Raw genomic sequence first — 16,300 nt, 5'->3', positions numbered from 1 at the left:
CAGCTGGTCTTTTGTGCCTCTGGTGTTTGGGCAATTTCCTTTCTGTTCAACTGGAAGCTGTTTGTGAGTTAATAAGTGTTGCATCACTTCATCTGCTATTATTCCAGTTAATAATTTGAACATGGTTGGCAGGCAGGTTATGGGTCTATAATTACTTGGAACTGCACCTTTTGCTGGGTCTTTCATGATGAGATGAGTTTTCCCAGTTGTTAGCCATTGTTCAATATCACCTCCTTGCAAAATGTGATTGAACTGTTTTGATCGTTGTTTATGAAGGCTTGTTAGGTATTTAAGCCAAAAGCCATGCAATTCATCGTCGCCTGGTGCAGTCCAATTTTTAATTTTCTTTGCTCTTTCACTTATTAATTCTGGTGTTATTATTAGATCTTGCATTTGTTGGTTACATTTTTTGACCTCTTTCATCCAGCCTGCTTTTTTATTATAATCTATTGGATTGTCCCATAATTTCCCCCAGAATTGCACTGTTTCTTCTTTATTTGGTATTTCTATGTTTCTTGCAGTTTCTCCTTCTATGCTTTGGTAGAAACAACTCTCATTCGACTGGAATTGGAGATTCTGCCTGTGTTGTGTAATTCTGGCTTCGTATCTGCTAATCTTCTTTGACACTGCTGTTATTTGCTGCTTTATTATTTCCAGGACTTCTCTAATTCTCCTTGAATCTAGGTGGTATTTTTGGATCAGATACTGTTTGGTGTTTTCATTCTTCAGTTTCTTGTCTTTCATATCTTTCAATTTACTAGCATCTGATCTAAGCCTGGAGATTTTATTTTCTAATCTAATCTTCCATTTAGGTGATGTACTACTTTCTTTTTTGACAGGTCCACTGATCTTATATCCGAGCTCTTGTGTTGTTGTTGTTGTTGTTGCTGCACTGTACATTAGTTGGTTTGTTTCTTGCAAATTCTTGGTTGTTATTTCTGCAAGTGCAGCATTGACATCTTTTAATGCCTGAGCAAGTTGTTTTTTGGTAACTGTTTTTAGAGCTGGAAGTTGTACCCTGGTGGTTGTTTGGTTCATGTGCTCAGTTATTTTTTTGCTTTAGTTCTTGTTGTTTTTCATTCTTGTTGCTTTTCTGTTAAATGGCATTCAGGTTTTTGAGCAACTTCTTCAGTTGGTGGTAATTCTTCTTCCATATCCTGAGCCTGTGTTGCTCTTTGCAGTTCTTCCAGCTCAACTTCTGTGAATACTTTATTTCTTATTATGAATCTTCTCTGGTCGGCTAGCCTTTGTTTTGTTATTTCTGTATCTGGATGCTTCTCTTTCCAAATTTGGTACATTCTTTTTAAATAACCTCTTCTAGTTGGACTAGACTTGTAATAGCAGACCATTATTTCTTTGTTGGCATTTTTCGTATTTTTTTTTGGTTAAGAGACGTTTCTTCCAATAACCTTGCAGTCTCTAGCCCTGGTTGCTCAATTGAAGGTCCTGAGTCCTGTTGCCCACTTGCCACCTTATGTCCAGGGACTCCAGCACCTGGCGCGGTCCTTGTTGACCTGGGTGACGACCGATCCGGTATAGCTTTATTAAAGTTACGTCTCACCATATTGTTGATGGGAGAGGCACTCTTTGTCTGGCTCCTCTGGTAAGACCTGTCCAGTATGGTTGGATCTCTGGCATAGATCTCACCATCCTCAGAGCATGCAAGCCCCATAACCACGCCAAGGTAGTGCCTCACTGGGGGTTGTTGTTATTAATATTATTTTACATTTATATCCTGCTCTTCCTCCAAGGAGCCCAGAGCGGTGTACTACATACTTGAGTTTCTCCTCACAACAACCCTGTGAAGTAGGTTAGGCTGAGAGAGAAGTGACTGGCCCAGAGTCACCCAGCTAGTATCATGGCTGAATGGGAATTTGAACTCTGGTCTCCCCGGTCCTAGTCCAGCACTCTAACCACTACACCATGCTGGCTCCTTATAAATATAAATATGTACATTTTATAGCAAACTTGTGGACTCCTCTTCAGATGAATTGTCTTTGAAATTTTAGGGGAAGTACAAAAAGAAGTTGGATGTGACCAACATATTTGTCGTGAAAGTTCTGCACATTTCCAACTTGTTTTTGAATTTCAGCTAAAAGATAATGAGATGCAGACTTTGATGTTCTTCCTCAAGTAAACATCTGATAAGGAAGCCAGATATGCTTTGGAAGCATGAGAGAAATTTGCTTGGTAGGAATCAGGTTGAGAGAGATGATTTCCCCAAGAGTATTCAGCAAGTTAAAGGCTGAACTAAGATTGCATGAGAACCATTCACATGTGCTAATTGCTGGATGATGACACTGGAATTTCAGCCAGATTTGCTTCCATATAAAAGTCTGAAGTCTATGGTTATAGTCAAATGGCAAAGCATTACCTATTGGAATCCGCTTGGTGAGAAATGTATTAACGCACATATGTTCCTATAAATAGTAAGCAGAACTTACCTGGCCCTAGTACTTGACAATGAAACCTCAATCTAACTTGATGACAATAACTCACATACTGCACAGAGAAAGGGAAACTGTAACAGACTTGGGTAGGGGTTTGTTTGGTTCAGTTTGGGTCTGAACTGGACTCGAACCAAACCAGGCATGTTCAGTTTTGTGCCCTCAAACAAGTCCCCACGAGTAACACAAATTTACTTAGAACTTGGTCCCACTATAATCAGCACAACTTGTTTCTTAGTAAACAATCCTTGGGATCTGGTTGTAGGTTTGTCACAAAGGCAAATTTTATATATCTTGCGTTGCCTATATTCAACATTTGTGAATTAACTAAAACCCAAAGTTCAGTTTTGTAATATTCAAGTACCTTATAAATGTCTTGTCTGATTTCCATATTTTTCCAGGTATGAAATAACAGTTTGATAGAAGATGGTATAAATATTAGGAGACAAGACAACCCAAATGGAACGTAGTGCAGTGCTCCAGCATAGCTGCTTTCCATGTCCTACCCTCACAATCATTGTTGTAGATGAGCAACAGTTACCTCTTACCCTTGCTGCAAATTGGTCTTGAAGTGACAAAGATTCCCAGAAGCTCAGTTCATATCTCATCGATCAAAAATAAATAGGCCAGCTCTATCTAGTTATTTGGAGCAGCAACAAAATACCATAAATAAATGTCACCCTGGATGACTGTGAAAGTAATGTAGAATATTTTATAGGCAGCAACTGTATATTCTGAAATCCTATCTAAGTCAGAGATAGCTGTGCATGCAAAATGCCATGTGGAAATTTTAATGCTAAATGTATGAATCAAAACAAGGAAAATAGAAACTCCTGGTATTGCTTGAATACCAACACCAAGCATATAAGAATTTAAATATATATTCACATAGTCATGGCAGCTGTCTGAATATGTCTTATATTTTCCTTTGCGTAGCTCCCATTCTAAGTGTGAAGAGAGTAAAGTATTCACCATTACTATTTCTATGTTGGGGAGACACTCTCTTTAAGTATCATCAAAGTCATATCAATATTTAACTATGATTTCTGCTTCTACAATATTTATTTAGTGTCAGGTGCTATACAGAATTTAGAAGTAGTACATCCCTGTCCAGAGATCTTAGAGGTAGTGTAGAGGCATATATTTGCCACATGGACCAATATATTAACATTACATCCCTCCTCCATCCAGCTCTGTGCCCTCACAAAGCAATTTTTCCTACCAGTGGCATTCACCACTGGCATAGCTAGGGCAGAGAAGGCCTGTGTTTGGCCCCAGTGCTGTCCCGCCCCGTGGCCTTCTCTGCCCTAGCTATGGGCAGAGAAGGTCTTCTTTGGCCTTCTCTGCACACAGGCCTGCACACAGGCCTTCTCTGCCCTAGCTATGCCAGTGGTGAATGCCACTGGTAGGAAAATTTGCTTTGTGAGGGCACAGAGCTGGATGGAGGAGGGATGTAACGTTAATATATTGGTCCATGTGGCAAATATATGCCTCTACAGGAGCTGTGGCAGCAAGTGGGGGGAGGGGGAGGAGACTGCTGAGGGGCCCTTAGTAGCCCCACTCCTCCTGGTGGGCCCGTGTTCTAGGAACACCTTTGAACGCTAATAGCTCCAGTGGAGCAACTAATATTGTAGAAATCTTACATCTAGACCAGTGTTTTTCTTTCTTTCTTAAAGATACACAGGAAAGGCTAGAATAAGAGTCTGAAAACTGAGAAAGAAGCATTAAGTGAATGTATGTGAACCACTTCGTAAATATTTTATCCTTAAAAGTGGTATATAAATAAATTAAAAATAGTTGCCTTGTAGAAGTGGGCTGGGGAAGCAGCCAATGGTGAGCTCCAAAAATGATTGGACACGCTCTCTTTTTTCAGGAAACGATGCTCTGAGCATCTTTTTGCACAGGGGGTCCTGAGGCTGGACTCCAAGCTCTATCATCCCCTTTCAGAAATACCCAAAGGTTGATTTTTTGTGGGGAGGATATGGTATCCCAGAACAATATGCTGTGTTAGAAGCATCCCTAATATAATTATATTGGCATTCATTTTGTACAGTGTCCTGCCAGTGCAAGAGAGGGGCATGTATGCTGGTTCCATTCTATTCCAAAGCCTGTCCATGCTGCTATTTCGTTAATTTATTACACTGGTATACTGCCCTGTCCATCCAAAGGCTCTGGACAAATGCAGAGAGGCTCCGTGGCTTCTAAGAACTGAGTGATGGCTGTAGGGATGATTTCCCCTTCATTCCCAATGAGAGAAGCATCGCTACAGCAAGGATGCAATATGAGCTGCCTTGAGGATCCTTTTGAATTGAGAGGGAGGATATAAAATAGAATAGTAGCCCATCAGAAATACATAGACCCCTTAGCAAGAACTAGGAAGACTCACATAGCCTCTGTCACTAGGAAGGAAAGGGCAAAGCTAGTGAGGATATGTTGAGTCACTTGAGAACTAGTTCCTGCCTGTAAAGCAGGGCTGCACAACTTCGACACTCTGGCTGTTTTTGGATTGCAACTCCCACCATCCCCAGCCACAGTAGCCAATAGTCAGGGACTGTGGTCATTGCAATCCTTAGCAGAAGGCTAGTTCAAGAAGACTCTTACTAACTGTACTCCTTTATATACCTCCCCTCTCTAGTTTTGAAGACAAACAGGCACTTATTTTGTATAGTGGCCATTAGAATGCACTGAGGTGCTATTCTGTGTTACCTGGGAGGAAACAATCTGACAATTGGAACTATGATGGAGGATGGGTGGCAGTCTTGGGAAAGAGAGTTTTTGGTACAATTTTAATGAAAAAGCTGGTAGCTGGCTCAGTAACAATAAACAAAGAAACCTGGGACAAAAGAAGTGAGAAGGAAAAAGCCAACTTCACAAAAGAAATGGAAAAATTGAAACATTTTTGTTTAATGTGCGCACACAAAAATGATTGTGTGTCATTTTTCAGATTTCCCCCCATTCCTCAAATAATGTAGCTTGGAAAATAATGCATACATGACTGATGGAAAGATAGCAATGTCTTTATGATGAGAAACGTTTTCCTTTTGTGAAAAGATAGACAGTCTGGATTGCAGATAAACCCCCACGCTCCACACCTGTGCATGGCAGGGAGGGAAAAGTGTCAGTGATTATTTCTAAATGTATCGTTTAAATCATTATTTCCTTTATGTTCTTTTTTGCCAACAATATAAATGTACATTTGTGGGGAGGAGAAAGAGGATGAATGTGAATCGCATCTCTGCTTTTTTTATGCTGGCAAAACAAATGAATTCATGGGAAAAATGATTTAGAACTTGAAAGCTGTATTCTCTGTTGCCCTAGTTTATGGAGTAAAAGCGTTACATTGCAAACTGCAAATTGGCAGTCAGCTATCATAGTTGTGGCCTTTGAAAGTCAAATGGCTTTATATCTGAGCTTCAGCTTATGTTAGGAGAAATTTAAGCTGCCTTTCTTCGCCCCCCCCCCCAACTTAAACGTCAGTCATGCAGCCATTTTTTATTACAAATTTCAGAACACATCAGAGAGGGGCTGATTTCCCTGCGTGTTAAGGTAATCCTTTAAAGGTCACCGTCTAACCAATGTGAACTTCCAAGATAAGGTGCTGAGAGCGGGTATTTCTTTTTTGTGTGTGTTATTATGCGATAGGATATTTTGAGAGCTCACTTTGAAGTCTGAAGTCCTTGCCTGCTGGTTCCCAGTTTGCAAATGCTGACTTATTAACTTATTGGTGGTGAGACATCTACCTGCTCTTGATCCACTGGCACAGTACCAAGCCTTTTAGAGTCTGTTTTCGATTGCCTGGGTTTTAGTAGAACCAAATCTAACAAATAAGTAAATTATTTTAATGGAAACAAAATGTGTGACCCTCTCAGCAGACAACTCAATGTGCTTTAGATATATTAGTGAGGAATATCTGCTGTAGTATTGTTGTATGAAGTATGTGCTCTTGTAACACGTTTTCATGAAAGTATTGCATATGAATTAGATGAGCTTTTTATCTGAAAAGTTAAAGACAAACTTACAGTATGTGTTTTGACCAACCAGTCCTCTTTTGTAAGTTGCTGGGGAAAGCTATTAATGTAAAGATTAGCAACTGACTACCACAGGAGCAAATGTGGCCCTTTGAGTATCTCCAATTGGTTCACTTGTTGCCAGCTCCAGAGGAAGAGTGTAGAAATGGTGGTGGTTCTGGCAGTAGATTTTCCAGCAGTACACTTGGGAGGAATAGAGGTAGCTGGCCAACCAGCCTCCATCACTTCTTCCAAGTGGCCTTTCCAAAAAACTAGGAGCTGACAAGGGTACTACTGGCTTCAAAAGTCTGCTTTCTTTGATTAAATAGCAGTAAGAGAACTCCAGGTGTTAGGGAATACCATTGGGAGGGGATGGTGTTGCCAGATTTATGGCTGCACAAACCTTCTCCTCCAATAAATCTATAATCAGGCTTGTTCTGAAGTGTAGTAGTTACCATCCTTAGTGACAATGCTTTGACTGAAGGTGGTAAATTTAACGCAACTTAGTGCAAACCTACATACAACCAAATTATACGCTGAGATACCAGGAAAGCTGGCTGCAGATAGGATACAGCCAAGTTAGAATACTCAGTCAGAAGGACACAGCAGAGTACAGACACATTTCTTACCAGCAAAGCTGAGTTTTATTATAGAACAGAGATTTACAAGTGAAAAGTAGTGATTAGTGCCTCAGCAAATTTGCTGGCAGTGATCTTCCTTTAGGGGATTAATATTCTGAGAATGGCATAGAGTTGCACTAGTACACATTTACAGGTTAGTACTGAGGGACAGGGCATACAGTTGCGGGCACTAGGAAATGTGAGCAAGAGAGAAGGAGAGAAAAAGTGCAAATAGAGAAGTAGTTCTATAGCTACCTGTCTTGTGGCTTTGCCTTGTGCTGGAGCAATGAAATGAATGTTTCACCAGGTGAGAGGACACTCCAGGCACCTAGGTTCTCAGCCTGCAAGAAATTGAGGGGCCCCAAAATATTTATTTGAATTTCATATAGTGATTTAAGATCAGAGATTATCAGGCTTGGGAATCCCTAGGGATGTGCTGTTGTCCTCTGGATCAAAATGTTGAGAGTGACCTAGAGCTGGTGAAGCAAATCAGAGAGGCATCAAAGAGAGACAGAGCCGTAATAATGGGTGACTTCATTAACGTCACATAGACTCAGCAAATACATGTTTGGGTATTAACAGAGAGGACAATTTTCTAAGCCTACTAAATGACTGTGCCTTAGAATAGATGGTTGCGGAACCTTGGATTTAACAACCTCGGATTTAACATCCTGAGTAGTGCCCAGGACCTGGTGCAAGATGTCCAAATTGTAGAACCATTGCTCACTATAGTGACCAGAGTGTGATCCAATTCAGCTTGTATGCGAGTGGACCACTGCCAAGGAAGTCCAGCACATATGCTTTGGACTTCAGAAGACGAAACTTCTCAAAAATGAGGGGGTTGTTAAAAAGGAAGCTGAAAGGGAAAGTCCAGAGGCTCAAATCACTCCAGAAAGCATGGAATTATTCAAAACCGCAATAACAGAAGCTCAGTTGGTGGTACCTTTCTTCCTTTTCGGTATACATTCCAAGTTCAGGAGGATGCCAGAGTGGCTAAAAGGTAGACTCAGGGAAGCTATAAAAGGGAAGAAGACTTCCTTCAGAAAATGGAAATCCTACCATTTTCAGAAAGGAACATAAACTTTGGAAAAAGAAATGCAAGGAGACAACAACGGATGCAAAAAAAAAAAAAAGAGTTTGAGGAGCATATAGCTAGAATTGTCAAGGGAAATAACAAAAACTAAAAATATATATATCAGAAGCAGAAAACCTGCCATGGAGGTAGTTGGATCCTTCGATGATGTGGGCGTGAAAGGGACTGTTGAGGAGGATAAGGAGATTTCAGAGAAGCTGAATGAGTTATTTGCATCTGTCTTCACAGCGTGGGGGGATACTGACCATATACCCACTCCAGAATTTAGCTTCTCAGGCTTGGTGGCTGAAGAACTGGGCCAGTTTGAGGTGACAAGACAGGATGTTCTAAACTATCTTGAAAAACTAAACGTTATAAAAGTGCCAGGGCCAGATGGCATCCACCAAAGAATTCTGAAGGAATCCAAATGTGAAATTACTGATTTCCTAGAAAAATATGTAACTGGTCCCTACAATCAGACTCTGTATCAGAGGACTGGAAAGTAGCTAATATAACTCCCATTTTCAAAAAGGAATCCAGGGGGGATCCGGGAAATTTCAGGTCAGTTAGCTTAACTTCTGCAAAGGTAAATCTTGCCTCACCAACCTTTTGGAGTTCCTTGAGAGTGTCTACAGGCACTTGGATAAAGGTGATCTGGTTGACATAGTATACTTGGACTTCCAACATATTCCCCACAATGGCTCTTGAGTAAACTTATCAGTCATGGGATAAGGGGGCAGGTTCATGTGTGGATTGGTAACTAGTTGAAGGGCAGGAAACCGTGGGTAGGAATAAATGGACAGTTTTCACAATGGAGGAAAGTAAGAAGTGGGGTCCCCCAGGGATCTGTACAAAGACAAGTGCTCTTTAACTTGTTCATAAATGATCTAAAAGTTGGAGTAAGCAGCGACGTGACTGAATTTACAAATGCATTAAACTATTTAGGGTAGAGAAATCCACAACAGATTGTGAGGAGCTCCAAAAGAATCTCTCCAAACTGGGGAGTGGGTGACAACATGGCAAATGTGGTTCAGTGTAAGCAAGTATAAAGTGATGCATATTGGGGCAAAAAAAACCCAACTTCACATATACACTGAGGAGGTTTTGAGCTGTCAGTGACTGACGAGGAGAGAGATTTTGGGGTCATCATAGACAGCTCATTGAAAGTGCCGACTCAATGCGTGGCAGCTGTGAAAAAGGCAAATTCCATGTTAAAGCATGGAAATGCTGTACAGCAGTGATGTTGAGTGGGTGGAGAAGAGGAAACAGTGATCCAGCCACATTGGAGGTGAATGGGGTTGGCCCCCTGCTCCAGGTGAGGCACACCCTTACCTCTTACTTGTGGGCTTCTCAGAAGCATTTTGTGGGCCACTGTGTGAAACAGGATGCTGGACTGGGTGGACCTTGACCTGATCCAGCAGGGCTATTCTTATGTTCTTATGTTAGTCCCTGGCATCTCTAAGTAGGGCTGGGAAAGACTTCTGTCTCAAACCTTGGAGAGCCACTGCTAGTCAGTGTAGATAATACTGAACTAGATGGTAGGCCTTTGTAAATGCGGATCGGTAAAATTGGACATTACTGAAATCGGAGGGGTTCAGAGAGAGTCCACACCTGAACTTGGCCAGCCCAGTTCAGATCAGTCTTTTGTGACTGCTGTCGCAAAAGAAAAAAGAAAAAAGAAAAGAAAAGAAAGAGGGGGCTTTCCAGAGCTCCAAATGTCAATGAGATATATTGTTTTGGTGATTGTGGCTGGAGGTGGAGGGAATCTTCTGCCCATCTTCTGCCTGCCCACCTGTGCAGAAATCTCATTTTAAAATAATTTTCATAAGTTTTTTTTGGGGTCAATTCTTGACACAGCTTCAAGCAGCTGCTGATTTCTGGGTTTCTCTTGTGATTCTCTGATGTTACATCACTTCCCCTTGGAACAGAGATTCTCCTGTGATTCTCCTGTGATTCTCTGCTGTTGTGTTACTTTCCTTCTGGGTTCACAATGAGTATCTGTGGTTACTTAATTTTTTTTAAAAAAAAGGTTTTGCCAGTCCTGACCCAGATCTTAACTCCAACCCCAACCCTTTCTTCTGGAGGGATCCAAAGGACCCTGAACCAACATTTGCGGGATCGGACTAAATTGGGTTGTATTTGATCCCAACATTTACGTCTGTGCACAGGCCTACTAGATGACCCAATGGTCTGACTTGGCGTAAGGAGGTTTTCTGTGTTCCTATGATACAGCTTTCTGTGTTGCTAAGAGGCAGCTATGAGGTCCCTTTTAAAAGTGGTGATTCTCTTCATTTAGCAGAGGGAGAGCAACTGAACCTTTTCATCCCCAGCACAGCATCCCTCCAGTGTCTATTGCTGGTGTCTATCTTACATTTGTTTTTTAGATTGCGAGCCCTTTGTGGACAGGGAGCCATTTTAGTTATGTAAACTGCTTTAGGAACCTACTGCAATAGGAATGTGTATTACCATCTTCTGAAAACTCTGGAGTATTGGATGTAGGTAGGCCCCTCAGGAGGTAGATGCAAAGCTGTGGGGTGGGGGACTCAGCAGCAATTATCCTGCTGCAGGCCTTTACAGATTTAACCTCCTGATTAGATGAAATACAGGGTAGGGTCTTGTTGGGTATCTTGAAGCATGTGGGGTTGAAAATATTATGCAGTGATTGTTACCCTTGTACACTTGATTTGAGGCAGTGAAATGGATAGAAGTTTGAGCGTGCCATTTCTGATCCTCTGATTCATCCTCCACCCCAATCCCACCCAGGCAGCCCATTAGACAAGGAATTAGGAGGGAAATCTCCTTAGAGTTATTCTCATCATGACTAATAAGTTGCACTGCAGTAAAAATGAAACATTATTAAAACTGTAAGTGTTTGAGGAAGGAAATGCAAATGTGAAATTGCAGAGCTTGGTAGACTTTTGGTATTACTTACACAAAGTCCTAGTATAAAGAAGAAATGAAACTATTTAGTGCCAATTCCTTTAGTGAAAAATCAGATTCACTTCTTCTCATTTGATGCTAATTCCCAAGGATTAAAAAAGAGCCTCTCCAGAACTCTTTGGGAAACAAGTTGCTGATGGGGTGGTAGATTTCTTAGCTGCACTTCGAGGAATGATGTAATGCACAGAGTCTGGAAATAACTATTATTTCCAAGCACTTCTCTAGCTGGCATATTGTCTTGCTATATTATTATTTATTTGTATTATTCTATCAATAGCACGGGAGAACTGATTAATTTACTGCTGATTAATTTCAGAAAATGAAGATCCTTGGCTCATTCATGGATGGGGTGGGGAGGAGGGAGCAGATAGATTTGGATTTTCCATCCTTCCCCATTCTCTTCTCAAACAGAAAACTGGTGTTACTGAAGCGAATTTGATTGGTTGTTTTTAAAATGAAAGGCACGAAAAGAACCGTCTCGTCAATTTACATCACTGCAGCTTCCACAAAGTTAGATTGACACCTCAATCAAAAGCATGTGCTTGGAAGTGATTTCCATGGAAATGAGTGGGATTTTCCCCCATGTAATGTACTTAGGATTATAGCATTCAAACAAATATGATAACAATGGTTGTAAATGTTTCCTTTTAAAATACAAGTTGCAGAACCTCCTATATTTTCCCCCTCAGGTATGCTGAGCACAAAAGCAATACAGATTTTAAGAAAACTGGCATTAGAGCATGAGTGATGTTTACAAGCAATAGTTTCACCATTCTTTGAAGGGCATTCCTGTCGAGCTAATAAGATGAATTGTCTTACTTTATAGCCAACGTCAAAAGTACTAGATGAGATGCCAAAGTTTCTGATGAGAATATTTCACTTTTGATGAAAAGTACTTGCAAAATGTTAGCTTCTTCCCCCTTTTAATTTTCACCAACGCTCAAGGTTTTCAAACTATTACCTTTTAAAAACTGGCATTTATCAACTTTCTCATGAAGATCAAACTTCCATTTCATGCAAAATGAGGAAAACCAGAGTAAGGGATATGTCCTTGGCAAACAGTGGTTGAAAGTCCTTCTAATGGTTATCATCATTTTACAAGCTTGGCTTAGGTATGAGGCTGTTGATGATTGAAACTGTTTTTGATATCTTGCGCCCCCCACCCCCGCCCCCACAGATATGATTATAATTTTTTTATTATTTTTGTTTACACAGTCAGACAGGTGTTATTGACTGCTTTGTTTTATCCAGACATCGAGTCCTTCCCAAGGACCTGGGATGGCTGAATTTTATTATCAGTGTTGTTGCTGTTATTATTATAGATATCGTCACAGAACATAGGCTGTTCCCAGTAAAGTTGGTGATTTCTGATGGTGATTTCTGTGACCCCTATGGTGTTGAGGTGCTCTTCAAGTTGTTTTGGAATTGCACCTAGGGCACCAATTATCACTGGGATTATTTTGGTCTTTTTCTGCCACAGCCTTTCAATTTCAGTTTGTAGATCTTTGTATTTTGTTGTTTTTTCTTTCTTTTTCTTCTATTCTGCTATCACCTGGTATTGCTATGTCGATTGTTTTAACTTGTTTTTTCTTCTTCTCGACTACAGTTATATCGGGTGTATTGTGTGGCAGATGTTTGTCTGTTTGTAGTCGGAAGTCCCATAATATTTTTGCATCTTCATTTTCAACCACTTTTTCAATTTTATGGTCCCACCAATGTTTGGCTACAGGTAGTTTGTATTTTTGCAGATGTTCCAGTGTATTATCCCTGCTACCTTGTCATGCCTTTGTTTGTAGTCAGTCTGTGTGATCTTTTTACACCAGCTGATTAGGTGGTCCACGGTTTCATCTGCTTCTTTACAAAGGCGGCACTTGCTGTTTGTTGTTGATTTTTCGACTTTTGCTCTTATTGCATTTGTTCTTAGTGCCTGTTCTTGTGCAGCCAGTATTAAACCCTCTGTTTCTTTCTTCAAGTTGCCATTCTTAAGCCATTGCATATCATTATTTCCTTGTCGGCATTTTTCATACATTTTTTCCGGTTAAGCGACGTTTCTTCCAGTAACCCAGCAGTTTCCAGCCGTGGTTGCTCAACTGAAAATCCTGCGTCCTGTTGCCCACTTGCCACCAAATGTCCAGGGACTCCAGCACCTGGCATGGTCCTTGTTGACCCGGGCGACGACCGATCCAGTATAGATTTATTAAAGTTACGTCTCACCATATTGTTGATGGGAGAGGCACTCTTTGTCTGGCTCCTCTGGTGAGAGCTGTCCAGTATGTTTGGACCTCTGGCATAGCTCTCACCTTCCTCAGAGCACGCAAGCCCCGCAACCACACCAAGGTAGTGCCTCACTGGGTGTATTATTTATTTATTTAATTCGATTTCTATACTGCCCTTCCAAAAATGGCTCAGGGCGGTTTACACAGAGAAATAACAAACGAATTAGATGGACCCCTGTCCTCAAAGGGCTCACAATTTAAAAAGAAACATAAGATAGACACCAACAGCAGTCACTGGAAGTACTGTGCTGGGGGTGGATAGGGCCAGTTACTCTCCCCCTACTAAATAAAAAGAATCACCATATTAGAAGGAGCCTCTTTGGCAAATTAGCAGGGGTAAAGCAAAGTGGACTATTTACAAGAACACACACACACACACACTTCAAAAATTTTCACTAGCCAAATATATGCTGTGCTGAGCAGTAGCACTTGGATTACTAGTATGGCCAGCCAAGACCTGCCCCCTTTATTAGACAGCTGCAGATTTACAGTAAAGTCAATGTGCTGGTTATCTATGGGCTAATTGACCCAAACTGATGCATTTCTTGCATCTATGCTGGCAGGGCTTTTGGGAGCTTACCAGGAGACAAGCTCCTGATGTTGGCTGTCTTCCACCCATTGCTGCTGCACACATCATATGTAGGGCCATTGTCAGTATGGGAAGAGAGGCAGCCCAGCCCCTCTCCTGCTCCTTTCACAGCTGGTGCTTTGTTCAAGCACCCAGCCAGCACTTGAATAAAATGTGAGTTGGGAAGAAGAGGGACTGTGCCTCACACTCCCACTTGGCAAGCACTTGTTCACTGGCTAGGTGCAGGAGCAGGAAAAGGGGGTGGACTGGGGGAGGGGGTGCTGTGGCAGCCCCCCAATCCTGACAGCACAGGGACCAATAGTGGTTATGCCCCTTTATGCTGGTAATGAGAGTTATGGAAGATTCCTTGGGGTGTTCTTGTCTGCAAACCGCTGGAGGATTTCCATGGGAAGTACAGTATATGATAGTTGACTGTCAGGCCTTAATCCTGCATTCCAGTACACTAACACAGGCATCTGTCAGGGATTAATAGGAGCTCTGCTGACACACTGGCCAACAGCCAGGCTAATGTCTTATGTATGGAAGAATATTTCATACATGCATTGGAGGAGAGACAATTTCTGCCAATCCCCTTCTGTCTACAGCCACTTGTTCCTCTCAAAATTATGTCTCTGAGGGTTGTGGAATCGTCAGCGACATATTTTTGGGTGGTATCGATGGCACCAGAAGGAGGGGGGAGATGAAAATTGCCCCCCCCCTTGTGCTCATGAAAGATTATTTTGTTCACATGATATTAGTCTGGATGTCGGCCATTATGTCTAATACACGTTCAGTCTGTGTACACAGTGCTCACATCCAGTTATTTACCCATTATGTTAAGTGCACATATAGTAGAACATTTCCTATCTATACTCTGCATTTGAGCGGGGCCTGTACCCAGGTTAATTTTTAAAATGAACACATGTACAGTCATTCACACAAAAACATGTATATGTGTACAGACACATACAATATCGTATCTAAGAACATAGGAAGCTGCCATATACTGAACCAGACCATTAGTTCATCTAGCTCAGTATTGTCTGCACAGGCTGGCAGCAGCTTCTGCAAGGTTGCAGCCAGTGGTCTCTCTCAGCCCTATCTTGGAGATGCCAGGGAGGGAACCTGGAACCTTCTGCATGCAAGCATGCAGATGCTCTTCCCAGAGCAGCCCCATCCCCTGTTGCATATTACAGGTGGGCCAGGAGTATTAGTGGAGCATCAGCAGTAGTCAGCCTGCTGCTTCCATGTTCTAGGGAAAGCCAACTCACCACATAGCTTTGTCAAATTAAGTGCTTTTTAGGGGTGGGAGAAGGCAGAGAATTAAGGGGGGGAAACAGAGCAAAGGTTGTCATTTGTGCCTTATCCTCAGGACTATTTAAAATGGCCCATTCCCTGAGCAATAATATTCCAAACAGTGGGAACAGATTATGCCTTACTTCCACCTATTTCCTATTGATTGTATAATTAAAATGTCTCACACTCTTCTCCACGGAGAAGTTGACTTCCCCCTCCAATCTTGCAGAGGGTAGAGTGGTGCTGCCCAGTACCTCAGTAGCACTATACAGAAAACACTTTGGGGCAGCGGGGGACAGTACTGACTATTGTTCCCTATATATATATTTTTTTTCCATCTATGTGTGAAATAGCTGCAGTAGCAAGGCAGTGTGTGCGCACATCTATTCAGAGTGGAGCCTTCCTGATTCAACCAAAATGGAATGAAAAATTAACTGAGCGGACAGCTAAAAATGTATGTGTGCACACGCATGTGCACACCTTAGAAGGAACACTGATGCTGACACTTCTCTCCTTACCTCTGACTGGGAGACTGTGGAGGTTACACAAGCCATCCCTAGCCTGCCACACTCCCAACACAATTACATCTTTAAGACTATTTGAGAGATAGTGAGAGGGAATATGGAATGCAGATGACTGCTGGTGTAGGGGTGAGGTTGATGAATTTTAGTGATTTTAGATGTTCTGAACCTTGCTAATTGAACAAAGAGGCACTCTTATATTAAGCAGGGGAAGAACTGTCCATATCCAACCCCAGCACAGCATCCCTCCAGCAGCACCATCACCACCTGCTGCTGCTGCTGCTACTGTGTAACTTGGGTTTCCTTTTAGATTGTGAGCCCTTTGAGGACCGCCGACCATTTTATTTCTTTTTCTGTTTAAACTGCTATTAACTTTTTAGTTGTTGAAAAGTAGTCTATAAATATTTGTAGTTATGATAATAATAGTAGTGAGCATAGGGGTGGAAGAAAGATATATCATTAGGCAAGTTGAGGAGGAGTAATATTAAGGAAATTATGAGCTCAAGCTGGTAACAGTTAACACAGCAGCAAAAGGGAGCGGGCAGAGTGTGTG

At 41.7% G+C, this 16,300-nt stretch overlaps 1 protein-coding gene across 7 annotated transcripts in view; it reads left to right on the top strand.

Moving 5' to 3' along the window:
• The window catches only part of PRKN (parkin RBR E3 ubiquitin protein ligase), a 1,235,051-nt gene that overhangs the window by 259,875 nt on the left and 958,876 nt on the right, over nucleotides 1–16,300 (top strand). The window contains exon 1 of one of the 7 annotated variants that reach the window (XM_053295252.1): nucleotides 5,969–5,993. The exons of 5 other annotated variants lie outside the window; for them this stretch is intronic. The gene's annotated coding sequence lies outside the window, so the exon portion shown is untranslated. Of the gene's footprint in view, nucleotides 1–5,968; nucleotides 5,994–16,300 lie in introns of those variants that run through there. One more of the 7 variants, XM_053295241.1, reaches the window with a different exon arrangement.

This window comes from Hemicordylus capensis, chromosome 1 (genome assembly GCF_027244095.1).
Source record: "Hemicordylus capensis ecotype Gifberg chromosome 1, rHemCap1.1.pri, whole genome shotgun sequence".
NCBI lineage: Eukaryota > Metazoa > Chordata > Lepidosauria > Squamata > Cordylidae > Hemicordylus > Hemicordylus capensis.
The sequence above is the reverse complement of the archived record's forward strand: the minus strand, read 5'-3'. Positions and strand labels throughout refer to the sequence as shown.